At 44.5% G+C, this 15,115-nt stretch overlaps 1 protein-coding gene across 2 annotated transcripts in view; it reads right to left on the bottom strand.

Annotated features, from left to right (window-relative positions):
* Positions 1-14,443, bottom strand: part of ASH1L (ASH1 like histone lysine methyltransferase) — a 2,936,548-nt gene extending 2,922,105 nt beyond the window's left edge. For both annotated transcript variants that reach the window (XM_069650029.1, XM_069650033.1), the window contains exon 1: positions 14,090-14,443. The gene's annotated coding sequence lies outside the window, so the exon portion shown is untranslated. The remainder of the gene's footprint in view (positions 1-14,089) is intronic.
* Between the last annotated feature and the right edge of the window lie 672 nt (positions 14,444-15,115).

The raw sequence follows: 15,115 nt of genomic DNA, 5'->3' as shown, positions 1-15,115 counted from the left end.
AGAGAGTAAAGAGTTAAATTCACATAAGTGTGTATGAGCGGCATAAATTGGCCTTATTGTCGAACCAGGCTCTTCAGCTAGTAGCCTAGGAATTTAATAGCTCCAAGCTCCCCTCTATTTCGAAACCTGCCTTGTTGCGTATATAAGTCAACATAATAATAAAAAATATTTTTAAAAAAATCGTTTCAGGCAGATAAAAAAAAAGATAAATAGGATTTTCCAGGATAACAAATTGAGATGCATTCATACAAGTTGCTAAATCCCATTAATTCACATCCGATTTACTAATCATCAGTATCCAGCATAGTTTCACCAAATATTTAAAACAGCAGTTTCCTGGCAGATGTAGCCCTAGAAATGTCCCTTTGGTGGCAAGAAATTCATTTGCTGAGCAGGAGAAGCGCTGCACTAACTGGTGACATATCATGGGCGGCACAGGATCCTCTTGACAGCTCACCACAGAGCCACATCAGTCGCGAAACAATGCACAAGAGTTGACATGGTGAATTGTGTGCGAGTGTCAAGGAAAAGTGCGCTCAGAAATATTATTGTCCTGCGGGTTCGGGCAGGTGTTTTTAAGCATACGTTGATCGTACGTACAAACATTTCCTATGCACTTTACTGTAGGTTTCCACTTTTGTACACATGCGAAATCAAGCAACATGGTGCGGCCATTTTGTGATAATCTTATCCGTTGCCACATCGCCCAAGCAGGACTGCCCTTGCAGCACTAAATCATATCCCCCACCCCTGAGCCTGACATCACCAAACCTAGTGATATTCTCTGCCTTTCTCCATGACGTTACTGGGCAGCGCAGACAAACGCACCCAGTCATCACCTACGTGACGTGAAACCCGGCAAACACCACACATCGTCTCACAACACAGTGTGTCACAATTCGGAATATAAAAGCAAGACTGTACAATTTATTAAGTACTTTTATTTCACAATAAACGCTCCGAGAACATCCGGCTATTGCCATATTCATTCAAATTAGTTTTCTTTGCTCTCGATCCGCAAAGGTTTATCGTGAGTCACAGGGTGTTCCTTTTGGGTACACAAGGTGTTCATTTTGGGTAAAAGCAGTGCTTTGGTCGCACGGTGAATTGCAAGGCTTGTGCATCAACTTGGCACTAGACCACCGTAAAGGATGTTACTCCTAATGGCTGGTACCGCGTAAGGGCATGTCGGCCCTTGGCGAGCGTCCCCAAAAAAAAGTCAAATATATCCAGTTATTGACGTGTATCTGCAGCTGCCGGTTGAAAAAGCCATCAGTTGGTATCTGGAATCGATGACAATCGCAGAATGGCAGGATGTACCCGTTTGGAAAACTTACTAAAAATGTATCTCAGTAGCTGATCTTTATTAAATTGATCCTTTTACTTATTAATTCGCCATCAAGTTAAACTAACGATTAGCACAGACGTGAAACAATGTGAACAGAGAGAAAACAACGTGGAAGGTACTCCACAATTTGCTTCCGTGGATAGTGCTATGTAGTATGTTCAGCTCTAAACGGGATGCGGAAGCCAACACTACAATTAGAGGTGCACGTAGATGGCATTTTAATGAAATATTAGCGTTGAACCTGGGGGAACCGAGTGGTGGTCTACATGCATCGCGATGCTGGACTGCCCATGTGCCCGGTAGAAAGACCAGTACACACGAAGGTTGTACTAGCGTTTCATTGCAATATGCCACACAGAACAAACGAGTACAATGTAACGCAGCAATAACGGCCAGCTAATGATAAGTTGACTGATTTGGCTATAAAAGCGTCGAAAGTCAAACTTACATTAGATTTGGCATTTCCATTCTCTTGGCGTAACGCAGACTCCGTTTGCATCATCGATTTTTCATAAAATGAACTTACATGTTACATGCAGTAGATTGGCAAAGGAGGCACCCACCGCAAGATCAGGATGCCATTTTCACGTATAATGCATGTTGGACGGGAGCTCAACCGACCCACCGCTTCCTTACATTAGAAACGACCCCCAACACATGCCCCCATGAATATATTGGTCAGAGTGCTTTTTCTCACCAACAACGCACTTTGATGCGCTGTTTTGTTGACAGTCAGTACTTCTTGCGTGACGAGTACCTTATGCAGCCTAGGTCTCATCCCTTTTGTGGGACGAGCAGTTATTCAGCTATTTCGGCAACTGTATGGTAAGGCAACTGCCGAACCCCAAAGTTTCTTTCACACGGTTATCCATCTGGCCCTTCCACGATCAGTGAAGGTCCCACAGTAGCTCGACTAAACTGTGAAAGCACAGCGTTACATTGTATGGCAATCGTAAAAAGGGTACTGGTTGAAAAAATAAATTGACAAAGAGGATACATTTTAAAAGATAAATTGGATGCTTTATTTGGACACTTCATAAAAACATTGTTGATAAAAAAAATAAACAGATGGTAATCAATTGTAACTGGATTTTAACTGTTCCACGCGCTCTGCTTTAGGTGGACAGGGCACGCTGGCAATGTATGTGTACTCTGAACAAAAATCGCACACAATACCGCGATTATGCAACCCCAAAACATTAATATGATCTTTCACAAAATCGAATGCCATTTCCTCATATACTGGTTTGACCACCCATTTTTTTGCTTTTCTTAAAGGCCATAGTGTAGCGAAGCATCCCAAGGTTTCCTGCAGTCCTCGATTGTTCACGGCCTACATTCTCGTTACGCGATAATACCGCTAGTAATGTCCTATATTTCATCCCTTTAATGCCGAAATGCAATCTCTATGGCCTCTACTTTAGGCACATATTGTGGAACACCTCCAAATCTCCCGTGTGACAGAATTCTGCGAGTCCCTTCAGATCTCTTGATAGAGTTTCATCAAACACAATCTTCTCAAGGGCTTTGTGTAGAGGTGAAGATGGAATCAACCACTTCTTCCGTTCATGTTGGTTTTCTGTCCAAGAGTGAACGTTGGAACAGTGGTGCATTAGTGAGCCATTTTTCTAGTAGAATTTCCACAGACCCATCACATGTTTTGGAGCTCCACCAAAGATGGTTGCTGAAAGACTGGGATCACTGACTTTTTTTTTTGTTTTTTTTAATTGATGGATTTGGCAACGCGCCATACCTCAAATTGATGGCGAATATTTGGAAACTGCTCTCTCATTGTATTGGCCATTGAAACGTGTGTCCGTGGCTATGAGAGCGATTTGCATTCCCCTTGATTGTAGATCTTCCAGTGATTTTATAAAACCAAGTTTCTCCATAGCCAGTGAGGATTTACATTCGGCAACCTGCACGACCACTGAACTCACAATGTTTTTACTTTCCGTGTCCTGAAAGTGGTATGTGCAGGACTGTCCATTGCCAGCTAGCCTGAACTGTTTTTTCGGAGAATGTACTTTGAATAGGACAATTGTTCAATTTTCCAAGCTTCACTAATGTCAGGGAATAGATATGGACGTGACATTTATAGTACTGCTTTTTAGAAATGAAATGGAGTCCGACAAATTGACAGAAACTGGACAACTTAATGAAACTAGAGCCACTGAAAAGTAAAGCTGCTGCACACAGTAGATTGCCAGCTGGCAGTTTCCCCAGCATCGGTTGGGCGGACCATGAACATTTTTCATGTAACATTTCACAGGTGGCGTGTATTTTGGAGGTTACTGCCTTGTGATAGACGAGTCACATTCAACAATGGCTTCCCACAAACTCCCCTCACTGAATGCACACATTTAAGCATCTTTATAATCTCCATCAAGCTCCTGTCGAATAATATGTATTTGGCCTCCTTTATTAGACTGTCATCCTGCATTAATGTTGTTTTTGACTGAACTGTGGTTGACAAATCAGCCAAACTGGACATACTGTAGTCGAGATCTTTGTCTAGTTCCTCGGTCAATTGTATTGATGCTTCAGTCATTTCAGCGTCTGTTACTTGACCTGAATTGAAGAAAACATCAATGTCGCCTGGTTTTTGAGTGGCCCTTTTTTGGCGGGTGTGGATTGTGTCAAGTGGTCTGCGACTAATTCAAAAGCATCTTCAAAAGCAATTCAAAAATTCTGTTGGCCGTCTCCATGACCACCAGAGTCTGGCTTTAGAGCTGCCAGCAGCACGGAAACTGCTCTCCTGAACATCCGTGAAGATCTGCTCTCCACCCTTGACTAACACTCTGTCCTCATCCTCCTCGATCTCTCTTCTGCCTTCAACACGGTCAACCATACCATCCTGCTCAACCGTCTCTGTGAAAACCTCGGTATCACTGATCAGGCTCTGGCCTGGCTGACCTCTTTCCTCTCAGATCGACCCTCCCAGGTCCAACTTGGGTCCTTCCTTTCATCTATCTTCCTCTCCAACTGTGTTCCCCAGGGGTCTAACCTCTCACCCTGGCCTTTCAACCAAAACCTGGCAACTCTCGCCCACTGCATTGCCACTTTCTGCTCAAATTTCCAGTGCTACGTTGACAACTCATTTTCAGGCTGCCCTCTTCCACCTCCTCTCCCTCTCTCATCTCTGATTGCCTAACTGCCATTCAAGATTGGTGTGCTGCCAATGATGTTTGTCTGAATGGCAGCAAGACGGAAATCCTCCTCACTGGCACACCTTCACCATCCTTTCCCCTCACCCTCTGGCCAGCCTCCCTTGGCCCTCCTCCTACCCCCAACTGCAAATCTAAGAACCTCAGGGTCATCTTTGACTCCACCCTTTCCTTCTCTGCCCACATCTCTGAGGTCTCTAAAAAGTCAAATTTCCTACTGCGCCTCCTCTCCTTCCCCCAGAAGCTCATGGTATCCCAAGCTCTGGATCTCTCCATCTTGGACTATTGTAACAGCCTCTTTCGAAATCTACCTGCCTCTTTCGAAATCTACCTGCCTCCACTCTCCACCCTCCACCCTCTGAAACTAATCCAGAACAGGACTGCAAGACTTGTCCTTGGCCTCAAGCCCTGGGATCGTATCTCTCCAGCTCTGAATTCTCTCCATTGGCTCCCAGTGGATGCAAGGATTACATTCAAAACCTTCGGCATTGTCCACAAGGCTTTCTGGGGCCTGGATCCAAAATACCTTCAGCTATCCCTCCGCACATACCTCCCCTTTCGAGCTTTTTGCTCCTCTACCTCCAACTCCCTCAGGGTCAGTCGTTTTTCAAAGAAAGGAGCTGGGGGGTAGCTCTGTCTTCGGCTGGGACCTCCCTCTGGAACAGCCTCCCTGCCACTCGAATGCTTGAGGAGAATCATCTCCGGTTCCGGAAGCACCTCAAGACCTTCCCTTTTTCTTCTGCCTTTGCTCCCCTCTCCCCTGCTGATCTGTTCTCTCTTGGCACCGTGTACCTGGCCACTCTGTCCTCCAGGCCCAGGTACCTGCTCACCCTGCCAACCTCTCGCACTGCCTCCGGGCCTCCCCTTGCACTGAGGTCTGTTTGAGTACCCATACAAGCGCTCCCTCCCCCTTTTTTCTTCCTGCACTTACCAGACCTACCCTGTCTGCTGCCTTACACGTACCACTTGCAAATTGCTTGCTGCACTACCACCGTTTGTTGCCTTTATTATTTATCTGTTTCTCCTTTGCTCTGCACTTTCCACATCTCCCCTCCCCCATGCACTTGCGCATTCTCAGTGTCACTGCGCCTAGTAAGATTGCCGTTTTGTTCTCCCCTGTTCCCCTGCCTTGCCGAGCTCTGAAACACTTGTGTACGAGCGCGGTCGAAATAAAATATCAATATCTTCAATACATTCAGTTTCATCTTCATCTGGTGGAGCAGTCGCATTGTAGCAATGGTCCAAAAACACTTTGCTGGCTTCTCCGGTCACATTAAATTCATTTTCTGGCCATTGGGCAAATAATTGGGAGAACAGGGTGTCGCTAACTGAGTGTGCACTATTCTGGTATGCAGTAATAAAATTGCGGCAAAAATCACCTTTACCGTGGTTTGACCCAGTAAAGGTGTACCCCATTATACCATTTAGGGGGCTCGGGTGTTGTGGGGATGTCCCTGCTCTCCTTAAATGGTTTAATGGGTCTAAGGGATGCAGGGGGTGTCCCCCGCATCCTTTACATGGATTGCGGAGGCAAAAACACCGCCTTTTTGCTGCAATTTGTGTAAATGGCCATTTTTGCCACGATTTTAACACATGAAACCCTATCCACATATTAAGTCAAATGTATGGTCGCTAAAGTACTCGATGGTATTTCCTCTGCAAGAAAAGTCTGATTTAGATACAAAGCTTTGAAAGACCAACTAACCAATGCACGAAGTCTTGCATCAAGTGCGCAAATTGTCTGTAGGCAAGAGCACTCAACAACCACCAGCCTCCACAACATTATGTGCGAAATTCCCCGTGCATAGTTTACAAAATTGGTCGGACTCTCATCACAACGCACGGTTAAAACCAAATACAGAAACTGGATAATAGCTGGTGGCTACGTTTTCAGCTGCGGTTCAGATCATTCTAAAGCAAGCTTCAACAATATATTTTGCAAGCTGGAAGAATCAATTTACTAGCCCAGGCCAACGAGGTGATGCCAAATACAAACTGGCAACAAAAGATTTAATGAGAAGCTAAAAGCAGCTCCTGGTTATCATGCATCAGCCAGAATACAGGGGCTAGGCTAGCACCCAGAAGAGGGGGTGGCACAAGGGCCTGGTAAATAGCATGCCGCAAATCTAAATTCCACATGAGATGAGAAAACTATAACTGTATCCTTTATATATGGCCCATTATGATTTCCAAGTCCATTAGATTTGGACGAATTCTCGTTTAAAATACATTTCCAGTGAGTAGTTCTAAAAAAGGGACGTTTGCATAGCATCAATTGGCTCTGCAAGTCAAAAGTAACTTTTGGTAGCCAGGCTCGTCCAAAAGTAGCAGCTAAATATACCCCAGTGATACCAAACTAAAGTAACGTTTCCACCTCTAAATTTCACACCAACACCAACCGACCCTGCCGTTTATCTGAACAGCTAGTGTACCCAACTAAATCTGTTGCATTCCAGCACTCCAAAAACAACCCAAAGTAAGAACTAGATTTAAAAAACAAAAACAAAACACAAACAATCCATACAGAAAGAATTAGAATTAATCTCAGACTGGAAGCCAATGACCTGGCAATAGCCACAGGCTTAGATTGATAATCACGCTTCGACAGCTACCTTCAGCTGTACACCATTGGATATAGTCTGCCTTAATTTTAACAAAGATTCCAGGGGTCTTATCGCCAATTCCCGGGTACTAATAGGCCATCATCTTTTTTTCAACTTGACTCATTCCGGTCAGCGGTTCAAGACTTGAATGGCGACTGACAAGATTAAGTGCAGTCTGGGTGGGGAGCACAGCAATCACTGTACTCCAAAAAGCCCTGCCTCGCTTATTACCTACACAGCATTGTCTACCAAAATTATTCAGCTAGTAATAACCCTAAGCACCTCTGTGTACCAACCGTTCAGTGGTGTTATTTACTGTTGTGTCCCATACTTAGGCGTTCTCCCTCCAACTAGATACCTCAAAACAAAGGGCTCTTGCACCTCCAATTTAGGAGTTCACCCTCTGTCCAGGTGAAGTTTAGCCATGTGTCACACCGATAGAATGATGGAGATTAGTCATTTGCCACATCAAATATAACAGTCTACATTAGCCACATAGAAGAACTTTGCGAGTACCCAAGCACTAACCACCCGCATCTACCTCCTCAAACACACCACCCAAACACTAAACACGCCCACTGTTCTTGCAAACGATACCCTAACAAATCCAACACGAGCAACACACACTTCCAACAAACTAACCCGAACACAGCACCTTACCCATACGGACACAACTAGCCAGTGCACACAACCTTAAACACCTGCCAAGCTACCCATAATACACACACACACACACACACAACTGCCAACATGCAAACAACCACACAGAAAACGCCCATGGCATTGGACCTTACCAGTATGGATAGAACACGCCAGTGCACGTAAGCTACCATCTGCAAGCCAGTGCACACAAGCGAAAGTTTCTCCTGGTTTTGGACCTATCCTATCATCCTTCCCTCAGTAAGCAACCACGTCCGCTTTCTTGCAGAGCCACATGTGTGCCTAGAGACTGCCTTTGGGTGGTTTCGGTGTGCGGTATAAAAGAGCATAACATAACAGGGGCAGAGCTATCTCTGCAACCACAAAACTGGCCTACCTCTCCTATCTTATTACCACCAAATAGAAGGTAATGTGCATGTACCCACTTGCAGTCTGCAAATGTCACCCCACATAGACTCACTTAGTTACAAACTGTGCTGCTGTATCGCTCGCCAAGAGTGCACGGACAGTTATTTATCACCAGTACATTTGCAGAGCAAATGCTTTGAACGCAGGTAGACGGAGCAATGACTTACACCCACACGCACATTTAAGAGGATAAGTAGCACTTATACGGCTATTTATTCATAGTTAAACATACATAAGCAATAAGTGATAACACTGAAATAAATCACAGAAAAGATAGTAAGTTAGCAAGAATACATCACCATGGGCGTAACTGAATTCCTCATCTCGCCAGAAGCAGCTGGAAGACCCCGGTCACAGCTAGGCCGAGAGCACAACAGCCCACAGGTATCTCGGAACAAGGCGTCCCCCCTCCGACTGAGGTCTTTGTGCTTTTTCCCCGCCTGATCTTTCCAGAGCTCCGCATATATGCCCTCCTCAAAAGGGGTGGCAATTTATCAAATCTTCTGGCATTAGCGCTTGATGAGTGACCGTTGGTTGCCGGCCGGGTCAACCGACAGTAACCCCAAGGAGCAAAGCGATTCTCTCTCCTACAGCACCACGGAAAACAATTCCATAACTCATCTTGAAACCTTTGAGCGGGCATAGCAAACCTTATCGGGTACCAGCCGGCACCTGTGGATCCTAGCTTTCCCAGCGCTGTGTCCTTGGCTGAGGCATGCATACCAGTCTCAGCAACGAATAACGTTGAAAACATGTTTTTCAGCAAGTGCAGCTTCCACTGAGGCATGGAATAAATATCATTATGTCTCTGAGTGTCCCCAGAATGCCCTGCACACCAGCGACATGTTTTAGCTCAGGAATCAGTTGCCCAGCCATCTCTCACATCCAGATAACTATTAGTGAGCAATACCTCACAATTACTACTATAGTAGACTATACTAAGGGCTAGCTTGTCCAGAAAAAAATTGCATATATGAGCCAGTGTCACATCTAGCCACTCAAGATTAGCATTACGTCATATCTAGAAGAGAACTGTAATACTGCTTGCGTCATATCTAAACAGAATTGTGAAGATAAGCATTGAGTCATATCTAGACTATTGTAATACTAGCTTGTGTCACATCTAGACAGATTGGTGAAGATTAGCACGAGTCACTTCTAAACAGCGATGCCACTAACCAAACCACTAAACAATCTCACCCCTCTGCATACACATCTCAAACTAAACAACCATGCCTCTAATGCACAACAAACCACACACTTCACCACAATGCAACAACAAATACTACACAGCCTCACACAACGGCTACCAACCGAAAAGCACATCTATAAAGCTCATCGAACGGTGCATGCCGAACTGAGGCTGCCAACAGCAAGCACATCACCTCTCTTGCGTTTCTCCTGCTCAATCCTACTAACCTTCCCACTCTCTTCCCTTTTCAGATCCGCCAGAGTGCCTGGGGACCACTCCTTTAACATTAACAAATACAAACTGCTGCTATTTTTGCGGCAGCATATCACATTAAAAGGGTCAAAATCCAGGTGCAGGCATTTGCAAATAATATGACCGGTTTTCTTCTGTAGGGGCTATGGGGCTTACTATGATTCTCAGCATTACATGCTAGCAATAGTTTCATTCAACCACTTTCAGGTTTCATGCACTCGTTAGGGAGGCATTTCAATTCAAGTGTGCATGGTTAAATATAGTTCATTCTGGTCAATGTAGTTTATCATAGTAAGCCAGGAACAATCTATCTTGGGAGCATGTAATGCAGTGTTCCAGAAGCACATGAAACACCCAACAAAAACAAATGCAGTTCAGGGTATAGGTCTAAATGCAATAACTGCCATGTTACAAACCAATGAAACAAAACGCTTCCAACAGGTCCACCAGACCATAGCGTCTATCCTAACCCACTGCAAACCTTAAGCAACTCAAGATGACATTTAGCCTCAATCTTTGACAAAGCATTCAATGGTTCCTCATGGTAAGGTGTGGTACTTTTTATGAACTATAACTTAAGGAGTTCCGACACAAAAAAGGAAAAAACAAGGTGCGTGTTCCATCATCAGCTCAAGACAGGATGAATACCATGTACTTATATAGTGCACACAATCATAAGCACTTCCTTTCAACAGTTCAATACATTTATAGCAATCACAAATACACGATTAACAACATTTATAAGTGTGTTCCAAACCTTACCATTGCCCCATAACGCAATTAAAAAATAACTCCCCCTTCAAGATATAACTTTTTTTTTTTTTTTATTACTTGATTTTAACCAAAAGAAATTGATTTTTACAAGGTATAAAAGTTAAGAGTCGCTGCTTCTTTGGTTGCATACCAGTTTTCAAAGTCTGTTGATGCGATTTCGCAGTTTTCCATCTTGGATAAGTTTGGTATCATAGATATAACTTCATCATAACTACCAGCTTTCAGGGAAAGTTATTGCTTTAACCTCTACACCAAAACATAAACCAATGTTGTTGTTTCCCCTAGAACAAAAGGGTGGATTCCTGCACGAGGCTCTGTGTGCTGCGTACAGAAAAAAAAAAATATATATATATATATATATATATATATATATATATATATATATATATATATATATATATATATATATATATATATATATATATATATAAGTAAAGGGCAGGGCTAGTCAACACTGGGTTAAACATTACGGCTATGATGCAGTCCAACTGTCAAGTCATTTTGAGCATTGGAAATAGAAGGCAGTTGCCATGTCCGCATTCCTGTATTGCACACACCTAGTTTGATATGCTTGAGCAGTGAAGTCCTCAATTCCCCCATTACACATAACCCAACGAATGCTAACAAAATAGAACTGACCTAAGCAGTCGCCAAGATACCGCCGGAACACACCAGCAGTTACATAAAGCAAAGTAGCAACATATAGCTAATGGAACCCATGGATGATAAGACCCCAAATCCTGAGGAGGGTGGTGTGGCCCAGATGGTATCTGAAAGAAGCCATCAGAGGGGTGCAAGTCAAAGTATGCTAAAGACCCCAGCCTTGACAACGGTGCCCGTTGTATGGCAACCATCAAATGTGCGAAGTACAAAAACCATGAAGTGGGTGCTCAGCTTCTGCCCACCCTGGACCACTTTTCAGCCGCCACTCTAGTAACTAGTAAACTCAGGTACTTATATACCATGTTCTGCTGTAGGCCATCAGTGAATGTAAAGGAGGTGAGGAGCGGGTGAGGAAGGTTCCATTTCCCATGAAAAGAGTTCTATGAAGGTTCCCCATAGAAAAGCGGATGGAAGCAAGTTCAACAAAGGTGGTCACCTCAAGTAGAGCAGCAAGACTGCATGGTAAATCATAAGGAGAGATTAAGGTTACAGTGACAGGTGTCAAAGTAGTTTGGGGCTCTGAAACATTTCAAAAACTTGCATCTCAAAATATTATTTTGCACTTGAAAGACAAACCATGGTGAAACGAGCATCCCAGGAGCCTTCCTTTTCATCTAAAGCCAACAGAGTTCTCAAGTGTTGCTTTAAAAAAAGAAAATATATAAAAAACCTACAGGTCCTTTTCTCCTCATTGTCAGGATTTAAGGCACACATGTTGACAGGAAAGAGAGTTCGGAGGGATGCACCCTAGGAAGTATTAAACAGTGGTGCTTCACAGGTCAGAGTCCATCTGATGGGCGGCTGATAGCTCTCGAAACAAGATCACCTTGCTATGTAGATGCTCAGTAGTCATAAGAAGTGATCAAACAAAAAAGGCTGACTGACAAATGATTAATAAAAGAGAAAATCTTTTGCTTTTATTGAAGTGGAGGTTTTGTGCATCCATCCAGAAAGAATGAGGTGTCGTGTTTAAGAGTAAAGCATGACAATAGGCAGCTGTGAGTGAATTCCTTTTATTTCGTGGACTAGCCGGTTTTAAAACCAACACATTAACAGTTCGTCAAACGCGGTGCCATTGATAACAAAATGTGGTGTGAAGGGGAGGTTAAAGGCAAGGGCTCACTTATTTGCCAACGATTAAAAAGGCACAGTAAATAACTGCTTTTAAATAAGATCGAGACCTGGGATGGGAGCAAACACGCATGGCTTGGGTGAATACATAGGAAATAGTGCGAGCGGGTAATCGGCAACATTGAAATAATATACCGTTAAGCGTTTGCTTGACCATAAAAAGCATCTCAGGAGGGAAAGATCGCAGAGATCGTGTCTGGTACCATTAAAGGAAAGGGGTTGGTCTACGTAATCCAGTGTATTAATTTCAAGTCTGAGCAAATGCAATAGGAGAGCGCTAATCTGCAAAAGGCAGCTGCGCATGAATCAAAACACCCACAGCACGCACTGTTAACAACAGTTGGCGAGAGGATACGGCAACAAGGTCTTCTTAAACGCCAAGAATCATCCATCATCAACACTGGCATTACCACTTGATAAATTGAACACATTCACGCAATTCCCTTGGCCTACCAAACATTGATAAACTAAGATAATGTCGGTGGCAATCAGTGACTTCAAGCACATGTTTGAAGGATGTCGTGATGATGCAAGCTGAGAGGTGCAACGATTGTTTACCTTATCCGTTTCGCCGAGGGGCGGGATCGGATGTCAAATGAATGTTGGTCAGGCCCCCATAACCAGATTACCCTCCTCGCAGCACCGTTGCGTACCGAGGCTCCGAAGCGGATCAGCTCCCTTCATTTAGGTTAGAGTATGGTCGGGAAGAACGCAAATAGATACTCAAGGGAGGAAATGTTGGCGTTGTACGAGACAATACTTGGCTGGACCTAAACAACGTTCAGGAATTTGGGGAGCATGCAATAAACACGACATTCTATGCCTCTCAAAACAGCGACATACAGGAGGAGTAAATGCATTGCACTAGACTGTTTCATAGAGTAGTGGCAGGGGTGGGCAAATACCATAGATCACTAGGTAAAGTATATAAAATCCATAAGTGTAGTAACAGAGGTTTAGTGCACTACACAATGAGATAGCGGTAACGATTCAAATGAAGTTTGAGAAGGCATGGGCTGCCACAGTACGAGCGCAATTTGTTACAGAGGTCAATATCACCATACTAGGGTGAGCAGGGAACACCGAAACGGACAGGGTGACGAAGAGAATGGCCAATGGAAATGCCACAAGGAGGCAGTACAGATAGAAGTATTTAGGTGAGCTAACCTGTGACAGAAAGGAGAGGTGGTGCCGAGCTTGGGCGACAGATGACAGGTTTATCAAAAAGGAATTCGTTTTGTGCGTCTTGACGGGTTTAGGGGACACATTGTAAAGTGTGTATTTATATTGACACGGAGAGCCATCAAGTAGTCCAGTGCTCTGTTCGCCGATAAGTTAGTTCCAGCGATGAACAAGTGACGCGGGATCGCAGAGTACGCAGAAGAGTTTGTTAGCACCAGAGAAAATGCAAATACCTAAAGGCATATCACCGGACCCGGTAACACATTACCTGGCTACAGAGAGCAGGTGCCAAAGGGGCATAGATGGCAAACTGCAGATGCAATGTGTACATGACAGGTAGAGACAGCTGGTGTGGCTTCTCCGATGCATGGTCATAAAATCTGTTGTTTTAATGGCAGATCATAATATTAAGGGGTCAAACAGGACATAAAGATGCCAAGGATAGTTATCAAGTGTTACATCGGATGTTGAGAAGGCTGCGGTGTGATGTTGCATGAGAGAGGGGCGGTAGATGGGCTAGAAACATTGACGTGGGTGTTGTCTATGACACAACACTCAGAGTTGACAAGGTATTATGCTGCTGCAGGTGGGCCAGAAGCAGTGTGTCATATGGGCTAGCAAGAACAGGAGTTGCTGGCATAAATAGCACATTGACTCTCGGCGAAAAGGGTGTCAGCTGCGTAAAACCAGTGCCCCTCCCCTCCATTACCTCGCTCCGCCGCTTGAGGCCCAGCCCCTCCTTTCGGCTCCGATAATATCACAAGATGGCGGAGGCGGCGGGTCCCGGCCCTCGGGATTCCGGGGAGCCCCGCCAGGAGGCACCGCGCCCCCACCGAGGGAGTGTCCTCGCGGTGGTCGGTACACGCCCCGCGTGCACCCCACAAGTCCAACCACTTTCAGCGCACAAGCTTCGTAGTAAAACACGCTCCGTACACGTCACAGAAGAAGCGCAGCTGAGGCACACAAGCCAGAACCCAGCTGCTGCCCTCGCGCCCCCATCCTCCAGCCAGCTAGAGCCTGAGCAGCGCGAGGAGCGCCCATAATGCCCCGCGGTCACCTCGCCACAGCGCCACCGTGCGGAGATGAGAGAAGACAAGTAAGGGACACAGAAGAAGGACTGCGTTTAGTCAGTCCTTCTTCTAAGTCTCGGCACACTCTACTTTCGAGACGTAATAGTTGGGGAAAAAAAATGGGAAAAAGATTGGTGGCTTATTGGCTGGCGTGTTTTTCCAGGCTTACCAATAATGTTCACTCGTGAAAGGATTTCAACTGGATAGTATATTTTGGTCAAATGGTTTTCTCATAGCACAATTAGGCATGGTTCTCTCAATTATGTATAAGTGATCAAACTAACATGGAGGTCATTGGTTGTCATTTTTTATATGAGGAGACTGTTCCACTCTACTGATGAATTAAGGCCTTCTTTGGCACTGTTCAACTGGTATATCCATTTTTGTTCACATTTGGTGAGCATTCTCTCCCTATTTCCGCCTCTGGCTTTACTAGGCACTGTTTGGATGATGAACCAGAAAATGTCATTGTGCTTATGTTTCTTCTCTATGTGATGTGAGACTAAAGGCTTGTTTTCTACTTTGTTTTTTATGCAAGACCTGTGTTCACAAATTCGTATTTTTACACATCTTTTTGTCTTGCCTACATATAGGAGGTTGCATGGGCAATTTATACCATAAATGACCCATGTCTAGGAACAGTTTGAAAAAGTGCGCAATTCCCA

Source organism: Ambystoma mexicanum, chromosome 1p (assembly GCF_040938575.1).
Source record: "Ambystoma mexicanum isolate Mex_15411 chromosome 1p, UKY_AmexF1_1, whole genome shotgun sequence".
Taxonomy (NCBI): domain Eukaryota; kingdom Metazoa; phylum Chordata; class Amphibia; order Caudata; family Ambystomatidae; genus Ambystoma; species Ambystoma mexicanum.
This window is presented reverse-complemented; position numbering and strand designations above follow the sequence as displayed.